This window comes from Cherax quadricarinatus, chromosome 21, assembly GCF_038502225.1.
Source record: "Cherax quadricarinatus isolate ZL_2023a chromosome 21, ASM3850222v1, whole genome shotgun sequence".
Taxonomy (NCBI): domain Eukaryota; kingdom Metazoa; phylum Arthropoda; class Malacostraca; order Decapoda; family Parastacidae; genus Cherax; species Cherax quadricarinatus.
In genome coordinates, this window is record NC_091312.1 from 24,152,712 (window position 1) to 24,176,314 (window position 23,603).

Consider the following 23,603-nt stretch of genomic DNA (forward strand, 5'->3'; position numbering starts at 1 on the left):
CTCGGTATTTTATAACACTACCAACATATGTATCTTCCTGTCGATGAAATATTAATTTATAAACATTTAACAGTGAATTTTACCTAAGTATTACATATTCACTTTATTAATTTAGTGGAACTTCTAGCGACTAACGTTCCATTTAATTACTTAATAAATCACGTAAATATTGTTTCTAACTTTGTATATTATATCTTCTGCTGCTCCTTTATTACACCCAGACATTCACTAACACAGCTGTTAACGTCTGCTCTCTATATTAACTCTGGAAACTAGAAAGTTATTTAAATATCAACAAGTTGGTGCAAATACCAACAAGCTGGTGTAAATTACAAACAAGTTGGTGTAAATACAAACAATCTGGTGTAAATACCAACAAGCTGGTGTAAATACCGACAAGCTGGTGTAAATACCAACAAGCTTGTATAAATACAACAAGCTGGTATAAATATCAACAATCTGGTGTAAATACCTATAAGCTGGTGTAAATACCGACAAGCTGGTGTAAATACCGACAAGCTGGTGTAAATACAAACAAGCTGGTGTAAATACCAACAAGCTCGTTATATCAGTTTTAAACGTTCAACACTGGTGTGTCCTACTTAGGGGACACAATGGTGTCCTCAGCGGGTATGGGACGAAGTGGCGCAGGTTTAATGTAGTGTCCGTTCTTACCCGCTTGTTGGCACTCATGGCAGGATCTAACTCCGAACATCTCATCTTAAACCTGGCCAATTAAACTGTAATATCCTATAAATCATGACCTACCTTCAAAACTTGAGATCTTAATTTCTTAGGCATTATAAGTCTATTAGATCTGGAGAATTCCCCTGCCACCTAACCAGTGAATAATATAATGTTTTTGAGTATATATTTAGCCGGGCGTACAGAGTCGACTTCAGCAGTACCTGACTAAAGCTGAAGCCAGAGAAAGGTCCCTCAGTTGCTCTTCAAGGAAGGTCGGTACATCAAACATGGAGACAGGAGCGTCTGGAAATTCTGCCACCCCGAAATAGTAGGGCTTGATCAGGGGCGTTTCACTGGATTTAGAGGCTTTGGCCAGTTTTCCTCATAAAACAATTTGTCTAACCCAAGATCCGAGTTCTCCGAGGTAAGGTTAGTATTCTCTTCAGACTTTCCCTTGTACATTGCCCGAGTTACGGCCAAGACCGGAGAAGAGTATTCTGTGGTTACAACAGGATCAGGACACAAACTGGAACGAGGATAGTACTGTCCAGCAATAAAAAAATATTTTAACGGGAAAACCTCCAGATATACCTACAATTAAATAACCAGTGTAATATTGGCTCTTAATATAAATTTTGTGTAGAGGAACTGAAAAAATGGCTCCCCCATAAGCTTCTAAAAGGACTGAGGACTTTAAAGAAGTCTTATTAGAAATCGGGAATACTCCCTCTCATAAGATTGAGCTATAAGTCCCTGTATCCCTGAAGGTGGATACTTCAATGGGACAGTCCTGCTCATTAAGGGATATTTGACTGGACCTGAAGACAGGTGCAGTACAGGCATCTACCTCATTCTGATAAGCTGCGACATTTGAGTAGATTAATGTTCCCCAATGGCTGTGGTGCACTAGACTTACCACTTGGAGCAGATTTTTATAGTTTAGTTTGTCTGGAGCCTAACGAAGTCTACAATAAGACTGGCCGGATTGCTGCATGTTCAACGTAAACTCTCTACGATATTTGGCAGGAATAAGCTGATATGCTCCTAGCACAGTCTCCTTCACAGCGTTGTAATCAGAGAAGACTTCGTCACTTACACCAACAGTAATTTTTTTTCTTTACCATACAACGCTGTATGAACTAGTGCTGCCCAATGTTCGAATGGCAATCGAAGAGCTCGAGACTGGTTTTCAAAAGACTCGAAAAACTGTTCAGGCTCTGAATCAGTGAAACGAGGTACCAATCACCAGTACGACGAAACTGTTTCCTTTCCTTTTTTCTACCGTATTCCTCCTTAGCAAAGGCTCGCTGTTCCCTGGTTTGTTCTAGAGTAATTATTACTAGCTCAAGAGCTAACGAAGCTGACTGACCCTGAGACAAACTTGGTTCACCATCCGTTTCTACGGGTGGAAGGTTTTCAGGAATATATTCAGGAGTTTGCCCCTAAACTATTAGCGAGAAATCAAGCGGGTAGTGGCGATTAACACGAGCTCCCACAGTGCGTGAAGTACCAGGTTGGAACGCCATACTGTACGAGTCGGACCTTAATCTGTTGCTTATACACTCATGAAGATGTGCAGCAGTAAGAGAACGCTGATACTCAACGCCAACTGAACGAGTGATTCGCCAACAGCGCTGTAGAAATAGTCTAGGCAGGTTTTGCAAGGTATTTGCTGTCACCAAACGCTTAACACGCGCAGGTGGCACAACCAGCCAGCACTAATACAAAGCACTACCCTGTAACAATACGCTCAACACACAAACAGCCGTAATCAGTAGCATGCAACAACGTAAGCAGGCTCGCAGTGCAAATACAGTGCAGAGTACACAATGGTTTAAGAACAGGCATCCCACATTACGAACACAGGTGGTAGTCTAATGACCTGTAGCACACGGTTGTAATTAAGTCATCAAGGTAAGCGAGGGCAAATGCAAACAAGCAGGAGTAGTAGATTCTTTACCCTTGTATTCCTTCACATCAAAATGTAAAGGTATTTACTCAGTGTACAGAGAAAAAATGTCAACTCTGTAATTCACAAGTGAGAGCCACTGTAAGCACAGTGACAAGCCAATCACGCGGAAGCACGCGAATTCTGAAAAGTGACTTCTTCAACGCACCATCGTCTCTCGTCGTGTTTATTGTGCTTATAGTGACTCTCACATGTATATTACAAACCTGCTATTTTCTCTCGTTGCATAGTGTAAATACATATACATATTGTGGTGAAGGAATACAAAGGTAAAGAATCTACTGTCTGTTTGCCTCTACCCTCGCTGGCCTTGCTGAGTTTGTTTACTTTCTGACTTATTTACAACCGGGTGCTACAGGCCATTAGACTACCACCTGTGTTCGTAATTAGCCACAGCTGCAGACACAGCAGTAGAGGCAGCCACAGAAGAAGCAGGAACAGCTACAACCACAGCAGCAGAAGCAGTCACAGCTGCAGACACAGCAGCAGAAGCAGTCACAGCTGCAGACACAGCAGCAGAAGCAGTCACAGCTGCAGACAGCAGCAGAAGCAGCCACAGGTACAGACACACCACAGCAGAAACTGCCACAGCTACAACCACATCAGTAAAAGCAGACACAATCACACTTCAGGAGAGTGGGAAACTTAAAGCTTCATTAGTATTATTGCTTAATCTTGCCTGGGGGAGCTGTTATTAATGAACCACAGGTGTTGAGCACTAAATATTTATCCTTCACATACCTGCCTCACCCACTTCACACACCTGTCTCAACCCCCTTCACAACTGCTTCACCACCCCCTCACACGCTTGCCTCACCCCTTCACACACCTGCCTCACCCCCCCCCCTCCACACACCTGCTTCACCCCCACCTCCTTGCCTCACCCTTCGAAAAAGCACCCTCGTGCTCCTATGAAGTTCCATTACCTTCTTTTCCCATTAACCCATTGTTTTTTCCTGTTGGTGTGTGTGTACACACCTTCTCTTGTCATGTAAACAACACAGCGCCAGTTATCCTCTCATTCCAGCCACAGTCTCAAACTCTACTACGTCCTGCTATAATACAACAACCTGCCATGAAAAATAGGATTCCAGTCTCAGCGAAAGTTTTAAATTTATATACATTATTGGTTTTGATTTCGAACTAAGTATATTGCTGAACTCTAAGTCCAACAGGAAGGTGAAAGATGTTTACAGATTTTGCTCCAAACATCAAATCTGGTAGATAAATGAGACTGATTATGAGACATAGACACAGCAGATACCATTGCTAAGGACTATAGTGGGTAACAAAGGTATGCACTGTAGGTCATTTACTACACGTTGTCCGTATTCACGTACCATTTCAGTATCAGGTGACTTTCTGATAAACGTCTTCATATTTATTTAAGGTGTGTTTAAGGTCATTTTTTTGCAGTTTAATTACTGGCTGTTTTGGGATCCTTTTTTTTCATTGCAGTCAACATCAAAATGACATACATATTATAAATATACAGAGAAACTCAGCGAAGAGATAAAATTTTGATGCCTGTATTGCAATATAGATGTTATCTGTACTTTACTGGCTTTTAAAATTAAAGTTTATTTGCATGTTCATGTGGATAAATGTTGAGATAATGACAATAACGGACGATACTTACACGGAAATTACAAAGTATGCATTGTCTCACACTGTCACACTCTCCATACCATTACGGATAGCACTAGAACTGAGGTTACTTTTCTGTCCCCTAACACATCCACAAACCGGCACCTCTTATGGTCTTGCTGCCTCAGAGAGGCTGGTCAACAGTGGTTCCCAAAGTCCATTATAGTTTTATTTACCCATCCTCAACCACTTGGGTCTGAGAATCTCTGAAGGAGGGCTGTTACACTGACTCCCAGACACGTCCTCCTTCTTGGTAAATATCTCTTTTCACCTATTTTAAAAATGCTGATTGAGTAGAGGAGATGCTGTCAATGGTTTTATTATTTCTTATGACGAAGGTTGCTTGGCTATATTTACACCCATCTGGTGACTGGTTGCGTCATACATGATGAAACATTCTATTATCGCAAAGTCTGCAGATGTGTTGGCTTCCACCCTTCTTACGTATTTCCCTTTGCTTGTTTTTGTAGCTGCATTTAGTGAATGCTTCTTGTATACACCCCGGATTAGGCTAAATCTTTTATCAATGACAACTTGTTTTGTTTGCCGCATATATAACAAAAGTCCTTGCTGTGCTGGTGTGGGCATGTTTATAATCGCAGCTCCATCTATTATTGTAACATTAGTAGAAATCTAGTCAGAAAGCATGTCTAGATTCTCCAAGTAATACCCCAGATCTAACTTTTCCACAGTGTGATATTAGCTAGGTGAGATGTGGTATCAGGAGTGTCCGTGTCTACATCCTCAAAGTTTCCAACCCCTGTCTAGCGTAAATTATTTAGTCTTAAAAATAGATTGCAATGACTCTTGAGACTTATTTGCATTCAAGTGTTTGTTGGCATCTTTTTGCTTCGACTAGATAACAGGGGCAATTTGTTTCTCTTAATGGGATCTGATAAGGGTCTTAAACGCTCAACAAGCCTCTCCTTGATAAAGCTTGGGTACTCCTCCTCCTCCTTGCCAGTCTTATAAATTCTCTGCATTGTCCTTTTTTTTACTGATTCCATCACTACATTTTTTAAATGGAGAACACTGAGATCACTACTCCGCTCATAGAAGTTTCCGTTATCCTCCACCTTTGTAAGGAAATGAACATCTCTACCTGTGATGGCTTGACTGGTCACGTGTACAATATAGTATGCATTGTTCACTCCATGACTAATTAAAATTCCTGCAGAAACTTCGCTATCTCTGGGCCACAAACTGTCCACTAAACTCGTGCTGAGTCGCACTCTGTAAAGACTACCCCTCTTCCTCCTTCTCTTCCTCTGACAGATGCAGTATTCTGTTCATCAACCTGGTTAGTAGGGATCTTGGAAAAGTGTCATGTAGGGGGGTAATGATTGGGGGAATATGGGGGTAAGAGGAGGGAGTTAGTAGGTAGGGGACAGGCGAGGCAGTAGGAGGGATGAGTGCGGAGGTAGGTAATGTGAGGTCACTGGTGACTACACCTTCACCTCTCATACTCTACCCACCACACTCCACCACTCACCCTCACTACTTTAACTAAACATAAATAAATGGAAATAAGAATAAATGACGGGGACAGTGAATATTACTATTCTACTCAAACACAGTTTATTATTAAGTCCTTGTATAATAATATATTTGGGAACAGGAGTACATCATGGGTTTAGATAAATGGGGTGGTACACATAAGCAGTGAGACAGGGAAATACAATCAACTTGACGAAAATGAATATAACTTACAATATAGCACAGAGGACAGTTCACTACAGGAACTAAGCCACAGGTCCCAAGACCTACACAGCACGAGTACGGCGCCAAGCCAGTACTCTGCCCAATGCCTCCAACAGTCTCCTCCAGAGACTTCAGCAGCCTTCTCCCGAGCCCTGCACCCCAGCAGCAGCTCCTCTCGAAATGTCTCTGCTCAGAGCTCTGCACCCAGGCCAGAGCTCTGCCCGAATCTTCTGCTCAGGAGCTCTGCACCCCAGCAGTAGCTCCGCTCGAATCTCATGATCATGCTCTTCCTTGGGCTTTTATGGTGGTCCAAGCACCCTCCACAACCACGTGTACGACCTGACGCCTAGGTCTGAGGCGTCAAGAACAAAAGACCTCAGACGTGGGCGTGGCTACAGACGTTTTGCCAAGGCAAGGTGTGACCATATAATTGGTTAAATTAGGTCTCCCCAGAGACCTCACAATCCCAGCTGGACTACATCACATCCCCCTTTCTCCCCCAGTTTAAAATATCTGAGAACTAGGACAATTTGTCCTAGTTATTAGACTATTTTAATCCTAATCCCTTAAATCTATTACAATACAAAGATAAAATTATACATAATACAAAATTATTCAACTACATATATTTTCCTCAACCTTCTCATCTACCACAAGGCAGCATAATCAGTACGCCTGGCAGTTGGCCAGCATAATAGTCGCTCTCTGGTGCAAAGCCTCCTTACCCGTCATTTCTCCTTAAACCTAAATATCGGGCTCCAGTGCCTTCCCTACTTCTACTAGAAATGCACTAGCCAATGCTAGTCACCCTCGCACGTTAACCATTGGGCCAAACCTCTCTAGGCTTCTATGGCGTGGAAAACTGCTCCAACGGGTTGCATTCTTTCAAGTAACTGCAACTGGACCACTTCACGACCACCAAGGTCGCATTTTCGGCACACTTCATATGCACACTACAACATCTGAAAATCGAGACAGGGCAGGCATCGCAGCTAAGACCCTCCATTATCCTATGCCACTACTAGGATTCACTGGCCTCATAAAACAAGGCGGCCATAATCACTGGACCGTATTCAAGGTCACCTTATTTCACACAGGTAACACTAACACTTCTGGCAAGTCAAAGTAGGCTCGGGACATCTCACACTCTCAATTGTCTCTCATGGCTGGCAGGACATCCCCGCATACCGGTCGTACAGGTCGACCAGCAAGGCAAGATACACCTCCATACCACCCTTGATACCAGGCTGGTCCCAGCAGCTGGAGTCCATCTCCGCAGCTCGCGTCCTTCCACATCTCCGAGGATGGCAGCTCCATCATAGACTCTCTTATCCTGGCACACCAGCCAGAATCCTTCATACACCACTGCAGCATCACCGCCATCTCCTACTGAGCTAGGCAGCATCGCAGCATCCCAGCACGGCTACTGCATCACAGCACGGTCCCAACATCTCAGCATCCCGGCACGGTCCCAGCATAGCAGACAGCATCACAGCACGGCCACAGCATAGCAGACAGCATCACAGCACGGCCACAGCATAGCAGACAGCATCACAGCACTGCCACAGCATAGCAGACAGCATCACAGCACGGCCACAGCATAACAGACAGCATCACAGCACGGCCACAGCATAGCAGACAGCATCACAGCAGCCGACATCAGCAATAGCAGGCTATGGTCAGTTGCTCGAGGTGAGGTGAGGTCACTTCAGGTCATCAACAGCAAGTGCGGTCACCCATCCCTGGCAACTGCAGGTAACTGGCGGTCCGTGGGTGATGGTCACAGAGGCTGGGTGACGCCGACAGACACCCACTACACTGGATGACAGACCAGGGCAGCAATACATCTACTGGGGCACATCAGCTGGGTGACTGGGGCACATCAGCTGGGTGACTGGGCATATCAGCTGGGTGACTGGGCACATCAGGTGGACAGCAATCATAGGCAACTCTTCAATGGGTGACAGTTGTGGGTGAGTCTTCCAAGGTGGGCTGGGTGGCTTCTCATTCCTCTGTAAATATTCAATTTCGGCCAGTAATTGCTTCCCCCAAAAGTCTCACCCAAACACTGATATTCTCCACCATTTATCTCAAACCAACAACCAACTCCACCACAGAATATTCCTGGCTGAATTCGGCTGTGACAGAAGGATGTCAAATTTGTAAGAAAACTATGTCTCTGGTTAGGGAACTAAGTTATTTTTACTGTCCAGTGCAAAGAACTATGCAAGCCAGTTTCTGTAAGCAAAGATAAGAAGACAGCTGGTAATAAAGGCAGAATTGTGGACAATATGTTAGATAAAAGGAAACAAGTGCAACGAATGTGACATTTTATTGTGGCAACGTTTCGTTCTGCAGGAGCTTTGTCAGGGCGTTACAAACAATACAAGAACACAGAGGTATATATATATATATATATATATATATATATATATATATATATATATATATATATATATATATATATATATATATATATATACAAGGAATTCGTGAGAGCAGGCGAAATATACACAAACACTGATCTCTGGCTGAAGGAGACTCGAACCTACGAACCTTAGGATCAAATGTGTAGCGCAAGCTACACGCCAAGGTATTGTCCAGTGTGGGTAGATTGGTAAAGCACTGCGTACCTTGTCCTAAGGTTCGTAGGATCGATCTCCTTCAGCCAGAGATCAGTGCTTGTGTATATTTCGCCTGCTCTCGCGAATTCCTTGCATTGTTAAAATCTCTAGTAAGGCTGATGCATGCAGGGGATGAGATGAAAAGCTGTAAGCCTTCTCCCTGAAAGCTGGCTGCCTTGGATCAAACGTGTAGCGCAAGCTACACGCCAAGGTATTGTCCAGTGTGGGTAGATTGGTAAAGCACTGCGTACCTTGTCCTAAGGTTCGTAGGTTCGAGTCTCCTTCAGCCAGAGATCAGAGTTTATATATATATATATTATATATATATATATATATATATATATATATATATATATATATATATATATATATATATATATATGTACTACGTGATGTGAAAGAGCACAAACACTGTAATAGGCTTCCTGGGCCAAGTTGAACAACGCATGTGTTTAGCACAAAATTTCTCCAACCATCTCATGAGATTCAGTGCCGCCAGCCTAGTAATTAAAGAAGCAAATTTCCGCAGACTATAAAGGCCTTAAATCATATTTAATTGCTATTTCAAACACCCTTAAAGCGAATAAAAGTAGCTTCGTTATTTCTGAGATATTGGCCAGAATTCTATTCAAAACAATAAACCTTGTCATCACATAGCAAACAGTTACCTCCACTTATACTATTACTGCTACCACTATTACTACAACTACTATTACTACTACCTACAACATATGCCAGTTAGGCTACTACAGTTCTAATGCTCTTTCACCTCACGTGGTACTTACATACCCTTTGTGTCCTTGTATTGTTTATAACTACTCGACAAAGCTCCTGGAGAGCGAAACGTTGCCAAAATAAAAAGTCACATTAACCTTAATTGCGCATGTGTTCTTTTACCTAAGAAGACAGCTCCCTACATGACACGGCGCCACTTTTAGTATTTTCCATTATAAGGCGACACACAGGTATTAATACTAAGCGTGTCAGTACGAAGGTCATCTATACACTCAGTATATCGATACCGCAACACAGTGTTAGAGTATCTTAAAGTTTTGTCATCCTGAGCTGAAGGTCACTAGTTCTCCACGGCCTTATTTAAGACAAAGGTACTTATCAGACAAAGGTGATCCACCCCCCTACCTAAGACAAAGACACTCCACCACCTTCTAGAAAAACAAATACCCTCGCCACCTAGGTGATGAAGGCACTTGTCATTGTCATCCTACATGACAATGAAGCCTTTATTCTACTCCTTCTCAACGGGAAAAGCACTCCTTTTCCTTTTAATCAAAACCTGATCACCTAGAAAGGTGATCAGGTGATTATCACCTTTCTTGATGATAATCAAGGCACTGTTCTCCTGGATAACGAAGACTCTTGTACATGAATGGTATACAATACCGAGAAGATGAAGAATTGGACACATATGCAAGATGTGTATTGATAAAGGCACTGAATAGCGAAACGTCTACAAATAAAGGTACCCAGATCATGCACATGTGTCTAATTCTTCACGAAGACTCTTCCTTTCTATATCACGAAGATTCTTCCCCCTCTCTGTTGATTAACAGATGGAAAACTGACGACTCATTCTTTCTAGATTAAAAACAAAAACTTCCAAATCTTTATAAAACAAAACTGCAACTTTCCTATTCAGTCTCCGTCATTCGTGCTGACTAAAGTGCCATAAATTCCACACCGGCGTCTTGTCGAGTACGATGGTACCTTCCTCACTGCCCCCCCTCCCTCTCCCGGCACCCTTCACGCCCGTTTCTTGCATCAGTGCCACACAAAGGCCCCTCTGAGGCCCTATGTTGGTACTCTTATCTTTTATCTACTTGTGTCACTATCTCTGTCGTCCCCTCGTGCAACCACGACGCTCTGCTTGTTCTACCTCGGGTTCCTGTAACGCGGGTTCTCGGGTTCCTGTAACGTGGATTCTCGGGTTACTGTAACACGGATTCTCGTGTTCCTGTAATGTGGGTTCTCAGGTTCCTATAATGTAACGTGGGTTCTTGGGTTCCTATAACTTGGATTATCGGGTTCATTTAATGTGGATTCTCGGGTTCCTGTAACGTGGATTCTCGCGTTCATTTAACGTGGGTTCTCGGGTTCCTATAACGTGGGTTCTTGGGTTCATTTAACGTGGGTACTCGGGTTCCTGTAACGTTAGTTCTCGGGTTCCTGCAACGTGGGCTCTTGGGTTCTTGTAACGTGGGTTCTTGGGTTCCTTTAACGTGGATTCTAGTTCCCTCACAAAATGATTCCTCAATATCTTGTACCGCCAAGAAGACTGTTCTGAGTCAGTAAACAAAGATGGTTCCTGAGGCAGCAAAGATTGGTAAAGACATCCCACTTGGTCTTAAGATATTACTTCGTTATAATTACGTTTGAATTTACGTGATATGGGAGGGAGGTGAACTCTAGCTCATGGTCTCACCTCTTTCGATGAACTGGCGTAAATGAGCTTTGTATTTATTTATGAACCCCAGCATGGAGTTTGCTTCTCTGTTATTGCTCAGATTATTCCACTTCCATACCGCTCTTATGCTGAAGTAATATTTCTTAGAATCCTGGAACTCGTTTGGATGTATAAGTTTTTAGTGTAGAAGTTGCACCCTATTTTTATTTTTTTCATCTCTTACAACGAAGCTGTCCTTGTCTGCCTTATCTATGCTCCGTTATGACATGTCATTATATCCCCTTTCGTCCTTCGCTTCTCCATCGATAACAGACGTAGATCTCACATTCTTTGTAGCTCATTCTCCTCAGCTCAGGCACCAGTCTTGATATACTTCTTTAAACTCTCTCAAGTTTAACTTCGTGTTTTACTGGGTGAGACTTCCAAACCGGAGCCGCATACTCCACAAGAGTCAAACATGAGTTAAAGTATGTTTTAAATGAGTCTTTGTCTACGTTCCTGAGTGCCGTTCTTCATGGTGGTAACCTCAGCTTGTACTGTTCATATTACTATGTTTATATGCGCTTCGCAATACAGATATGGAGTTTACCTGGAGACCTGGAGAGAGTTCCGGGGGTCAACGCCCTCGCGGCCCGGTCTGTGACCAGGCCTCCTGGTGGATCAGAGCCTGATCAACCAGGCTGTTGCTGCTGGCATCAGCCCGGCTGATCAGGAACTGACTTTAGGTGCTTGTCCAGTGCCAGCTTGAAGACTGCCAGGGGTCTGTTGGTAATCCCCCTTATGTGTGCTGGGAGGCAGTTGAACAGTCTCGGGCCCCTGACACTTATTGTATGGTCTCTTAACGTGCTAGTGACACCCCTGCTTTTCATTGGGGGGATGGTGCATCGTCTGCCAAGTCTTTTGCTTTCGTAGTGAGTGATTTTCGTGTGCAAGTTCGGTACTAGTCCCTCTAGGATTTTCCAGGTGTATATAATCATGTATCTCTCCCGCCTGCGTTCCAGGGAATACAGGTTTAGGAACCTCAAGCGCTCCCAGTAATTGAGGTGTTTTATCTCCGTTATGCGCGCCGTGAAAGTTCTCTGTACATTTTCTAGGTCGGCAATTTCACCTGCCTTGAAAGGTGCTGTTAGTGTGCAGCAATATTCCAGCCTAGATAGAACAAGTGACCTGAAGAGTGTCATCATGGGCTTGGCCTCCCTAGTTTTGAAGGTTCTCATTATCCATCCTGTCATTTTTCTAGCAGATGCGATTGATACAATGTTATGGTCCTTGAAGGTGAGATCCTCCGACATGATCACTCCCAGGTCTTTGACGTTGGTGTTTCGCTCTATTTTGTGGCCAGAATTTGTTTTGTACTCTGATGAAGATTTAATTTCCTCATGTTTACCATATCTGAGTAATTGAAATTTCTCATCGTTGAACTTCATATTGTTTTCTGCAGCCCACTGAAAGATTTGGTTGATGTCCGCCTGGAGCCTTGCAGTGTCTGCAATGGAAGACACTGTCATGCAGATTCGGGTGTCATCTGCAAAGGAAGACACGGTGCTGTGGCTGACATCCTTGTCTATGTCGGATATGAGGATGAGGAACAAGATGGGAGCGAGTACTGTGCCTTGTGGAACAGAGCTTTTCACCGTAGCTGCCTCGGACTTTACTCTGTTGACGACTACTCTCTGTGTTCTGTTAGTGAGGAAATTATAGATCCATCGACCGACTTTTCCTGTTATTCCTTTAGCACGCATTTTGTGCGCTATTACGCCATGGTCACACTTGTCGAAGGCTTTTGCAAAGTCTGTATATATTACATCTGCATTCTTTTTGTCTTCTAGTGCATTTAGGACCTTGTCGTAGTGATCCAATAGTTGAGACAGACAGGAGCGACCTGTTCTAAACCCATGTTGCCCTGGGTTGTGTAATTGATGGGTTTCTAGATGGGTGGTGATCTTGCTTCTTAGGACCCTTTCAAAGATTTTTATGATATGGGATGTTAGTGCTATTGGTCTGTAGTTCTTTGCTGTTGCTTTACTGCCCCCTTTGTGGAGTGGGGCTATGTCTGTTGTTTTTAGTAACTGTGGGACGACCCCCGTGTCCATGCTCCCTCTCCATAGGATGGAAAAGGCTCGTGATAGGGGCTTCTTGCAGTTCTTGATGAACACAGAGTTCCATGAGTCTGGCCCTGGGGCAGAGTGCATGGGCATGTCATTTATCGCCTGTTCGAAGTCATTTGGCGTCAGGATAACATCGGATAGGCTTGTGTTAATCAAATTTTGTGGCTCTCTCATAAAAAATTCATTTTGATCTTCGACTCTCAGTCTGGTTAGCGGCTTGCTAAAAACTGAGTCATACTGGGACTTGAGTAGCTCACTCATTTCCTTGCTGTCATCTGTGTAGGACCCATCTTGTTTAAGTAGGGGCCCAATACTGGACGTTGTTCTCGATTTTGATTTGGCATAGGAGAAGAAATACTTTGGGTTTCTTTCGATTTCATTTATGGCTTTTAGTTCTTCCCGCGATTCCTGACTCCTAAAGGATTCTTTTAGCTTAAGTTCGATGCTTGCTATTTCTCTGACCAGTGTCTCCCTACGCATTTCAGATATATTGACCTCTTTTAGCCGCTCTGTTATTCTTTTCCGTCGCCTGTAAAGGGAGCGCCTGTCTCTTTCTATTTTACATCTACTCCTCCTTTTTCTTAGAGGAATAAGCCTTGTGCAAACATCGAGTGCCACCGAGTTAATCTGTTCTAGGCATAAGTTGGGGTCTGTGTTGCTTAGTATATCTTCCCAGCTTATATCGGTTAGGAATTGGTTTACTTGGTCCCACTTTATGTTTTTGTTATTGAAGTTGAATTTGGTGAATGCTCCCTCGTGACTAGTCTCATTATGTCGGTCTGGGGCTCCACGCATACATGTCTGAACCTCAATTATGTTGTGATCTGAGTATATTGTTTTTGATATGGTGACATTTCTTATCAGATCATCATTGTTAGTGAAGATGAGGTCTAGTGTATTCTCCAGTCTAGTAGGCTCTATTATTTGCTGGTTTAAATTGAATTTTGTGCAGAGATTTAAAAGCTCGTGTGAGTGTGAGTTTTCATCAGAGCTGCCTCCTGGTGTTATTACTGCAACAATATTATTTGCTATATTCCTCCATTTTAGGTGCCTTAAGTTGAAATCTCCCAGGAGCAAGATGTTGGGTGCAGGAGCTGGAAGATTTTCCAGACAGTGGTCAATTTTTAACAGCTGTTCCTGGAATTGCTGGGATGTTGCATCCGGAGGCTTGTAGACTACCACAATGACTAGGTTTTGGTTCTCGACCTTTACTGCTAAAACTTCCACTACATCATTTGAGGCATTAAGCAGTTCTGTGCAAACAAGTGACTCTGCAATGTACAGGCCAACCCCCCCCCCCTTTTGCCTGTTCACTCTGTCACATCTGTATAGGTTGTAACCTGGGATCCATATTTCGTTGTCCAAGTGATCCTTTATGTGGGTCTCAGTGAAAGCCGCGAACATTGCCTTTGCCTCTGCAAGCAGTCCACGGATGAAAGGTATTTTGTTGTTTGTTCCTGGCTTTAGACCCTGTATATTTGCAAAGAAGAATGTTATCGGACTGGTGGTATTGTTGGTACTGGGGGAGGATTTTTTTTCCGGCATTAGTATCTGTATCTGTTGGTTTGGAGTGGAGGCCATCGACTGTGGTTCCACTCCAGGAATGACTGGATTTGGTGTACGATTTCTGCCATTTCCTGCCAGTTTTTTTTCCTTCCTGGCACTAAAAACTCTCCCTCTTGAGTGGCTGTGGCTACCCAGGTTTTCCCATGGCCTGGATGTTTTGTATCTTTTTGTCCCCTTTAGATGGTATGCCTGGTAATTTAAGTTATAGCACAGTCTTTCCTGTACTGAAGAGGTACACAGTTCAGGGTGAAAAAGCTTACAGGAAGGGAGTTTGCATTTTCCTGTTGTCATATGGGCATGGCATTTTCTAGGGTGGTCATAGTTGCACGTCCCATCTGTTTTTCCAGATTTCCCATGCCAGCAGATACCAAGTGCATAGTATGTGCACAGGCTTGGTTTCCGTTTGCCTTGGGTTTCTGTGACTGTATTCCCTGTTGGTGCATGTTTCCCTGTCTTACTTCTGTCCTCCCTAGCACCAACAATGGAGCTCCCACCAGTTGTTTTTGGTAATATATCCTCACTATTGCTAGTGGAGTCCTCTTGTTTGCTATTTCCTGCGGTATTTCTAGTTTGCAATATTGGTTTTATCTTATCTTTGACTACACTTGTTTCCCTACTATGGCTCCTGTCCCCTATGAGGTCATTTATATGTATTCCTTCCTGCGTATAGTTCCCGACTACCTGGACAAAATCTCCAGCTTCACCATTTCTGTCTCCCAGGACAGCATCTCCAGCTTCACCATTACTGTCTCCCAGGACAGCACCTCCAGCTTCACCATTACTGTCTCCCAGGACAGCACCTCCAGCTTCACCATTACTGTCTCCCAGGACAGCACCTCCAGCTTCACCATTACTGTCTCCCAGGACAGCACTATCAGCCCCACATTTACTGACTACCAGGACTTCATCTCCAGCCTTACAATTTCTGACTACATGGCCAGTATCAAGGGCAGTACCATTCAGCACAGACTTTTTATGTTCCCATCTGTTGTAGAAAGCTTCCAGGTTGTCTATGAAAGCAGCTTTGATGTTGTCCTCTTTTAATACCCTTGTGATTTTAGTCTACAGATTTATCTCATTTGGGCATACCCAAAAACATTTCCCTGTTTTAACACTGCTTGTAGCTAGTTCTTGGATATCTGCACAAGGGGCGTGACACCAATTTCCACACAAATGACAATTTATCCATGTGGAAGCCCATTTGTTTGACTGACCACAGACTACACACAGCTTCATAATGATTTGAATGGTTGATTTACTGCAATTCTACTAGCAACCTCTTGAATATTCTGTTAATAACCTCCTTAAATGAAGCTCTAGCTATTTGTATTTCTGTTTCTAACTGTTTTTGTATATTGGACAGCTTACCGTGCACGTTCCTGAAATATATTTAATGTTTGTGTTTATAAGGGCGCCTACAACCCCATCCGTTTACAGTCTGCTTTATTGTCCAACCCCTCAGGGAAGGTTCCTTGATGTTGGTGAGGGGCTCTTGATTTAGGGAATTGGATCTGTGCTCCAGTTCCCCGAATTAAGCCTGAATGCCTTCCACATCCTCCCCCCAGGCGCTGTATAATCCTCCGGGTTTAGCGCTTCCCCCTTGATTATAATAATAATAATAATTTATTGTCCAACGAAACCGTTTGAAACCAGTCGGAGTAAATTTTTTTTAATTTTTGTAATATAATTGTTTCCGTTAACTTTTTTTTTTTTGGCTCCTAGATGGTACTCCGTTTCTGGACTTTCCTTCTCCATCTCCGAGCCTGGTAACTTGACCTTTACTGGGGTTAAATTCCAGTAACTATTTATCCGACAAATCCTGAAGTCTATCCAAATCTCTTTGCACCCTTCTCTCATTCGCTTTAGCTTGCATTCACGTTTATCACATTTACATTTATCATTCAAACAAAAATATACAGGATTTAACTTCTACAATTAGGTCATTTATATACTCCAAGAGCAGTATTGGCCAAGGCCCTACTAATCCCTGTGGAACTCCGTATGTTGTGCATGTCTAAACAACATACATTCATATGGGATCAGATCAGATTGAATATCATTCCACAGGAGCTGTATTATCCCTAAAGGTTTAGTGCTCACCAGGGAATATAATAATAATAATAATGTGGAACTCCATTAACTACGCTCTTGCGTTTTTTGCATGTCAAGACAAGTTACGTAATGATAATACAGCGACACCTTTCCTGGTTATCACTGAGGCTTCAACTTCTTCCACTTAAGTGTTTGTTCCACCAAGCATTTCCTACTAATATTTTAAGTAACCCAGAGAACTGCTTCACTGGCTGTAGTTGGCGGTCTGTTCCATTTATTTACGACTATTGGTAAACTAGTGCGTTTCAGTTCATTTTCTAAATTTAAATGCTGTTTCATAAGTTCGCTAAGTAATACCACTTCCCTCCATTCTAGGATTTTCAAGAGAATTTGAGCTAAGCGTTCTTATATCCCAAGATTCTTGACATAGGGAATGAAGCTTAACATCCTTTTCTAAGTGCTTGCAGGTACAATATCTTTCTGTGGTATGATACAAGAGATCACACTACACAATGACTACAGAGCTTCACTCACTATAGAATGGTATTATAATCTTTTGAATTCTCCTATTTATAGATCATGATATGACTCAGAGTAATACATTAGTTTTATTGCAAGTACATGTGACCTGTTAACCAGACCTGTAGCTCAGTGGTACAGGTCTCTTCTCGCAACCTAAAGCTTCTAAGTTCGACTTCTGGGCGGGTCAAGAAATATGCGGGGGAATGTTTGAGGGCGCATGCTGGTTACTGGATACACTGCAGGCAGGGTTGGGTTTTGAAATGAGCTGAGGTAGGATAACAGCTCTTAGCCTATGAAATAAACTCTGTAAAAAGAATTAGGTCTTTTTTACATCTGCACTTCAGCTTGTCTAAGGGCGTTTCATTTGTCCACACTGAACTATATTTTTCATTTTATTAACAACATTAACTTATATAAAGTATTCCGAAACTTCAGTGTCCTCAAAATATACTTTTCAGCCCCATTTTGGTGTCGTCAGGAAACAGTAAACAGCAATGAGTCCAACACTGATTCCTGTGGAATGCTACTTCTGACTGGACCTTATTCTTATTTCTTATTTATGTAGACTGTTGCGTACTTCGAGCCTCGTACTAGGAGAGAACTACAGTTGTAATGCCGCTGGTTAGCCCTGTTATTATCACTGATGATGTAAAAAGTTTAGAAAACCGACAGGTTGAAGAATGAGACACTTATGTAACATTTGGGAATCTTTTTAAAGGAAACGTTTCGCAGTCCAGTGGCTTCAGTCCAATATAGAGAAGAGCGGTGGAATATGAGGAGGAGTTTGAGGTAATCAGTCACTCAGACTGAGTCGATGTGTTCGGTCCACAAGTCTTGAGAAAATTACAGCATATGGTAGGTATAATGTTTGTCAGGAAACAGGACAAGTGTTTTCTGACGCGGGTCTTTAGTCATATGATGACCCACAACTGGAGCTTTTGGATATCTGACCGAGGACTTCCGTTGGTTTACCGGTTCACCTCATTTAAAAATCTTGGTTATGACTGTAACCAAAATAATAGTTACAGTATATGACCGGAGAAGTGGCTTATATACTGTAGACAGGTGGTTAGCAGCAGGAGGCGGAGTCACCAGTGGAAAAATCCACTAGTGTAAGTAGGTCATGCCTATAGGTCACGGAAGAATTGAATTCCCTGAATCAAAATCCCAAGATGTTACTGTCTGACAGATACGATATAAATGGTTTAGAAAACCGATAAGAACATAAGAACGAAGGAACACTGCAACAGGCCTACTGGCCAAGTTTCCTACCGGCTTAAGCCAATGCACCCAACCTAGTCAGGTCAGGTCACATTGACTTAAGGGAGGAACACGGCAACCTACCTGGTAGCACAAGCTATCAGGTTCAACTCACATCCACTCATGTATTTATCCAACCTATTTTTAAAGCTACACAACGTTCTGGCCTCTATAACTGTACTTGGAAGTTTGTTCCACTCATCCACAACTCTATTACCAAACCAGTACTTTCCTATATCCTTCCTGAATCTGAATTTTTCCAACTTAAAACCATTGCTGCGAGTCCTGTCTAGGCTAGATATTTTCAGCACACTATTTACATCCCCTTTATTTATTCCTGTCTTCCATTTATACACCTCAGTCATATCCCCCCTAGTTCTACGTCTTTCTAGAGAGTGCAGATTCAGGGCCCTTAGTCTATCCTCATAGGGAAGGTTTCTGATACATGGGATCAACTTTGTCATCCTCCTTTGTACATTTTCCAGAGCATTTATATCCATTCTGTAATACGGTGACCAAAACTGTGCAGCATAATCTAAATGAGGCCTAACCAAGGATGTATAGAGTTGAAGAACAACCTGAGGACACCTATTATTTATGCTTCTTGATATGAAGCCAAGGATTCTATTAGCTTTATTGCGAACACTTATGCACTGTTGTCTTGGTTTCAGATTACTGCTAACCATAACTCCTAAATCCTTTTCGCAATCCGTAATATTAAGATCTACATTATTTAGTTTATATGTGGCATGGTTATTGTCCTGTCCAACATTTAGAACTTTGCATTTGTCTATATTAAACTGCATCTGCCACTTCTCCGACCACTGCATCAGTCTAATCAAATCTTCCTGGAGTGGTCTAATGTCCTCGTCAGAATGAATTCGACGGCCTATTTTGGTGTCATCGGCAAACTTGCCGATGTCGCTCTTTATGCCCTCATCTATGTCGTTTATATAGATTGTGAACAGCAGGGGGCCCAACACTGACCCCTGTGGAACACCGCTCGTGACGCTTCCCCACTCTGATTTCTCCCCATTTATGCGAACTCTCTGCTGCCTATTTGTCAACCATGCCTCTATCCAGGAAAAAACTTCTCCTCCTATTCCATGTGCCTTAATTTTCCTCAATAGTCTCTGATGTGGGACCCTGTCAAAAGCCTTATTGAAGTCCATACACAATATCATGTTCATTGCCATGATCTACCTCCTCAAATACCTTAGTGAAAAAAGTTAATAAATTCGTAAGGCAGGAACGCCCCTTTGTAAAACCATGCTGAGATTCGTTGATTAATTTATGCTTCTCAAGGTGGCTACGAACTGCCTCGGCAATTATTGATTCCATAAATTTTCCCACTATGGAGGTTAGGCTTATTGGTCTATAGTTCGAAGCTAAGGACCTGTCACCTGCTTTGAAAATAGGTATCACATTTGCCATTTTCCACTTATCTGGCACCATGCCAGTTTGTAGTGATATGCTGAAAAGATTAGCCAAAGGTTTGCTAAGCTCCTCTTTACATTCCTTTAGAACCCTTGCATACAGTTCATCAGGGCCTGGGGATTTGTTAGGTTTTAATTTATCTATTTGCCTAAGGACCATGTCACTTGTGACCCTAATCGTGCACAGTTTATTATCGTCCTGTTCTACATAATTTATCATTTCTGGAATATCGCTGGTATCCTCCTGTGTAAAAACTGAGAGGAAGTATGTGTTAAAAATTCTACACATTTCCTTATCGCTGTCAGTGAGCTGACCCGAGGAACTTTTGAGTGGGCCTATCTTGTCCATGATCTTACTTCTGTATACTTGAAAGAATCCTTTTGGGTTAGTCTTCGATTCTCTTACAACTTTAACCTCACAATCTCTTTTTGCTTTTCTAATTCCTTTTTTATTTCTCTCTGAATATATCGATTTCTTAATTGCCCCTCTCCTCTTTTGATTTGCCTATATATGCCTCTCTTTTGACCAATCAGATATTTTAATCTATTGTTCATCCATTTAGGATCATTTTTGTTTGATCTGATTCCCCTATTTGGTACATAATTTGACTGAGCAGTTAGAACTATGCCCTGGAAAGCGTCATATCGGCAACCATCACCACCTACCTGACCCTTAGTCAGGTCATTCCAGTTCAGCCCACCTAAGTAATTTTTCAGTCCTATGAAATCAGCCAAGCGAAAGTCAGGGACAGAGACTTGATTGCCATTATTAGGGGAATTCCATGATATATTAAAACTGAGTGATTTGTGATTACTTTCCCCAAGCTCATCATTAACCTCAAGATTATTAATTAGTGTTTCCCTACTGGCAAGAACCAAGTCAAGGAGGTTATTTCCCCTAGTTGGCTCTGTCACAAACTGTTTTAAAAACAATCCTGGATCGTATCAAGAAAGTCACCTGACTCTAAATTTCCTGTCAAATTGCTCCAGTCAATCTGTCTATAGTTGAAATCTCCCATTAGCACAACATTTTCGTATGTAGATGCCTTACGAATTTCGTCCCATAGAAGTTTACTGCACTCCCTATCAAGATTTGGGGCCCTGTAAATCACACCCAAAACCAGCTTTTCTCGGTCCTCGAGAAGCTGCAACCAAACAGATTCAGTGGCCGACGCTTCTAATTTTATATCTTGTCTAACACAACAATTTAAATTGTCTCTGACATACATCGCTACTCCACCACCCTTCCTGTTGACCCTGTCAGTGTGGAATAATTTATAGCCTTGTGTGTGACATTCAGAGGGCATCTCTCTATCTTTCAGATTGAGCCAGGTCTCTGTTATAGCAATAATATCTATGCTTCCTGAACTTGCAATTAATCTTAGCTCATCTATCTTATTTCTTACACTCCTGCTATTAGTATAGTAAACCTTAAGGGAGCTAGTCCCTTGCTGCCATCTGCTGTCCCCCTTTGTTTGCTGACCTGATCTATTGTCTTTATTTATAACTTCATGCTGAATGCCTTTTATACATTTACTGTTTCCAACCCTAGTGTTGCAACCTGCTTGTTTCCCACACACACCCATACCTCTATCTTCTATCAGTTTAAAATCATAGGCATTTCACCAATGGCCTTCTCAATTGAGTTTGCAAGTGCTACCACCCCAGCCCCAGAGAGATGTACCCCATCCCTTGCATACATATCATGTCTGCCATAAAAGTTGTTCCAGTTGTCAATGAATGGGATTGTAAGTTCCTTGCAGTATCTGTCTAGCCAGCAATTTACACCAATTGCCCTAGACAACCATTTATTTCCTACTCCCCTTCTAGGCAAGATGCTACATATGATTGGGACCCCTCCCTTAGACTTAATGAAATCTATAGCTGACCTGTACTTATCTAGCAGCTCTTCTCTCCTACCCTTCCCAATATCATTTCCACCAGCACTGAGGCAGATAATGGGCTTGTTCCCATTACCTGACATAATATTATCCAGCCTGTTAACTATGTACCCAGCACCAGCTCCAGGGAAGCACACTCTATCTCTCATCTTCTTATTCCTATTACAAAAAGCACGGTCAATATATCTTACCTGAGAGTCACCAACCACAAGAATGCGCTTACCTCTGTTAGCAGGGGCAGTAGTACCCTTACCTTCACTGGCCACTGAAGTACATTCATCCTGAAGAACAGAGAAGCGATTTCCTACCTTCAGATCTTCACCCTTAACTTTCCTTATTCTGATTCTCCTCCTATTACTGGGAACCACTCGCCACTTGTAGCAGGTGCTGGACTGCACCTCACTGCTGGTAGCCGTTGCTACCTCCCCACCTACAGCCTCCTCACAGCGAGAGACAGACTGCACCTCACTGCTAGAAGCCTCATTCCCCACGACTCCAGCCACCTCACACTCTCTCCCAGACTCATTGAGGTGGACCTTCAGCCTCCTAATCTCCTCCTGGAGAAGCAAGACCTCCTTCAACTCTCCAACCTCAGTTTTTAAAACACTGCAGAAGCAAGCCATGCTTTGTAACCGTCCACGCTAATCCCCAAAGCAGCTCAGGGCCTGTGACCTCACGTGAAACGTTTCGCCAGCCAGTGACTTCTTCAGTCCATTAAAGAGAAGAATGGTATCTAAGCCACTTCTCGCACATATACTGTACTTTTTCAAGATTGATGGACTGATTTTCGGGCTGAGGGACTGATTACCTGAAATTCCTCCTCATTTATCACTCATGAGCGGAACGCCACCAAATTCTTTACTTATAAACACTATATTCTATCACTGTCCACTCATTCAAAATACTTTAGCGAAAAATTAAGTAAATCTGTTATGCAGGAATGGGCCCCTAATGAAATCATGTTGAACCTTGTATGTCAACATATTCATCAGTGTAATTTTGAATTACATTCTTTGCCATGTTTTAACAACATGTTGAGATCAGTCTCATAAATGGAAACGATGGATCTATTTCCCGTTTAATAAATAGGTATCACACTAACCATGTTTTACTTTCCAGGCAAAATACCCATTTACAAGAAAAAAAAATCTTAATGCAAACGGTTTAATAAGCTCGTCTACACATTATTGTGTAACAACCAGGAGCCTAGTGACTGACAATGCAGAACGTTTTAATCTAGTCATTTATAAATATTAATTTCCAAATTACTGGGATATTTTTTGTATCTATACATTAAAGATTAAAGAATTGTAACTTAAACATTCCACTCTCATTCGGTATTCCCTATTTTTTTTTTTTTTTTTTTGGTTTGAAGAAAGTCTCTCTCTCTCTTTATGTGTTCACTCCATTGTTCCCATCACCTCTCTCTAATCTTTTTTTTTATCTCTCTCTTCTCCTACGCTACAACCATCTCTACATTTCTCCTGTTGGTGCTGCATGTCTTGCCACACACAGGTGGTCGCAATGGTTGCTGGTATCAACGACGCTGCTGGTGTTATCACTAGGGGAGGCTGAGAACTGATAAGGTTGATAAGAACCTCTCTCTTCCCTCCCAGTAGGGTGTTCCACTCTCCTAGTACCCAGTACTTCCTCCAGGGAACGACAACAGCTTCACTGTTGAGCAGTGGGCTCTTCCTAGAACCTAGTA